General features: G+C 45.2%; 1 long non-coding RNA gene across 1 annotated transcript in view; it reads right to left on the bottom strand.

Annotated features, from left to right (window-relative positions):
- Positions 1-516: 516 nt before the first annotated feature.
- Positions 517-2,617, bottom strand: part of LOC102368159 — a 22,059-nt gene continuing 19,958 nt past the window's right edge. The window contains exon 3 of the long non-coding RNA XR_325201.1: positions 517-679. This is a non-coding gene — a long non-coding RNA (uncharacterized LOC102368159). The remainder of the gene's footprint in view (positions 680-2,617) is intronic.

Below are 2,617 nucleotides of genomic sequence, written 5' to 3'. Positions count from 1 at the left end.
TACCAGTTTACATGTAATTTCTGCCTCTAGCCTGAGATTGTAGATCAGGAGTCAACAATGTTTTCGGGCAGAGTGCTAAAAACATCTGCAACCTCAACTTGTAAGATGTTTGCATGCCAGGGACAGATGGTAGGGTAGCTGCGAGGGGCCCAATCCTTGCTGTGGCAGCACAGCCCCTGCCCCTTCCTCACTGTCCTCCCTGAGATGTGTGTACCAAGCAAAATACCTTCACATGCCACACACTGACACTTATGCCAGGAGTTGCCTGCTGTAGAAGGAGCCCATACCTCTATTTTTGTCTGGTACAAGGACAGAGAACTGTTAGTGTTTAACAAAGACACTGAATACCAGTAATAATAAAAGAGTCATTTAATAAATAATAGTCAAGCAAATCAAATTAATCTGACACCAAAATGCAAACTTTTTATATGTGTAACAAGGACAGTATTTAATGCCATGGATCAACTGAGATTTTAGTTTTAAGGTCAACATATTGATCAACCCCAAGCAGTGCCTTTTTGCTTTTTACAAGTAGTTGTCACATTCCATCTCCACCAGCTCTGTAAGGATGTCTTCCAGTATGGTCATGATTATTATACCCTAATGCAGAGTGAAGCAGCTCACAGGATCGATTTCCACACCATCCACTATAAGGCTGAATTTCAAGTCTCCCAGAGTACTGTCAGGACAAAGCATTAATGGTTATACTGAAACACTACTGTTAACAGCATCCTATCCATGCTTAGCATGATGTTGGTCTATCAACATCTAAAGAAAGGATTGTATATTGATTAATTTCTTCTTAAGAGAAATTTATTTCTCCCAAGTTGTGCACATCCATTCTGAGCTGTGATAGCAGTCTGTTGTGTACTGCAGAGGCTCAGCTGAGGTGGAATCATTTAAAAAAAAAAAGCCCACATTGACATTGCTGAAAGCCAAGAGGTAGACATTCAAGCTACTTAGTGTTACCTAAATATAGGTTTGAAATTTTCAGACTTGCTTAGTGTTGTTCATGCCACATGGCACATGAAGCTTACAAGACAGCATCTCCAACACTTGGCTGCATTTCTTTCTACTGTTGACCATCCTATTACAAAATACTGATTTTATATTACTGTTGAGTAGTTTAATTTTTATTCCAAGGCTATATGTCTTTGATCTCTGAATGTTTAGCTGTAGAAATGCTGCTCTTGGCTTTCGTGTACATTTTTGGATATCTTTGTCTCCTGTTTCTCTGACTCTTGGAGCCCAGGTATGCAAATTTCCCTTCTTCTAAATGTTTTGGTTCCATTTGTCTTGTCAGGAGTCCTAACAAGCAGCCCAGCCTGGGCTAATTGCCTAGTTGGCTATATCTGCCTGGGTCCTACCCAGCTAATGAAGCAACTGGCCACTTGTTCATGTCTCCTGATTGCACATCTGCTTTGGTAAGTGTCATGAAGCGAGATAGTTGGTGAGGGCATGAACGAAACACTGGCAAGAACCACATTTCTGGAGCAGCTGCTCGATTAAACTAGAGTCGCCCCGGAGGGAGGGGGAGGAGGAAAAACCCCCTGATGAAAACAAGAAGAGTGATGTGGAGTGCTGGAAGGAGGAGAGAGCTGATAGGGAAGGTGGGGTGGGAGAGGAGTCACATGTCATCTGGCTGGGGAAGATGGTGAACTGCATCAAGCCGAAAGATATTGACTGAAATGTCATTGCCGGGAATGCAATCCGGGAGCCAGCGCTACTTGGAAAACAGAGGGACAGCTAAGAAGAGACGGCTGAGCCTACATTAACAAGTAAAAGCTTTCTTATTTTATTAATACACGGTCAAATTGGGCTGGAGCAACATTGTAAAAAAACCCCAGAAACATAAATACAATAAACCCAACACCATTTGGAGAATTTAAAGGGGAAGGCACCTGTTTTTCTTTATTTTTTTTTTCTTATACCCTTGAAGAAAACAAAGACAGGAATTCATCTCTGTTTATACTACCTGGGCATGTCCAGATGAGCTTTGAGATGCTGCAAGAGGCACGTGCAGGAACAGGAAAATGTTCCCTCCGGCAAAATAAGACCCCTGGATATCCAGGAGTCAGAAAAAAACAAGCTAAAAAAAGTGGCAACCTGTGACTGGGTCCTCCACAGAGATGCTTTGGCTGCCAGAATGTCTCTGTGGTTGGCCCTCGCCCTGGTACTGAACCACAACCTGCCCATGCAGGATAGGCAGCAGGGCTCCAGTGCTAGTAAGTAAGGGGTCAGGGGGGCCAAATAAGACCCCTGGATATCCAGGAGTCAGAAAAAAACAAGCTAAAAAAAGTGGCAACCTGTGACTGGGTCCTCCACAGAGATGCTTTGGCTGCCAGAATGTCTCTGTGGTTGGCCCTCGCCCTGGTACTGAACCACAACCTGCCCATGCAGGATAGGCAGCAGGGCTCCAGTGCTAGTAAGTAAGGGGTCAGGGGGGCCGGAGGCCTGCCCAGCCCTAGCCCTCCCAGCCCCTGAGGCCCCTGATCCCTGCCCCCCAACCCCAGCATCCCCACAATAAAAAACAAAAAAAACAACCCAGCACTTCCTGGCAGTTACAGCTGCTATCTGGGTCACTGGGGCCCCACCTGCACAGTGCAGGGCGGGGCGG

This window comes from Alligator sinensis, unplaced genomic scaffold, assembly GCF_000455745.1.
Source record: "Alligator sinensis unplaced genomic scaffold, ASM45574v1 scaffold81_2, whole genome shotgun sequence".
Classification (NCBI taxonomy): Eukaryota; Metazoa; Chordata; order Crocodylia; family Alligatoridae; genus Alligator; species Alligator sinensis.
This window is presented reverse-complemented; position numbering and strand designations above follow the sequence as displayed.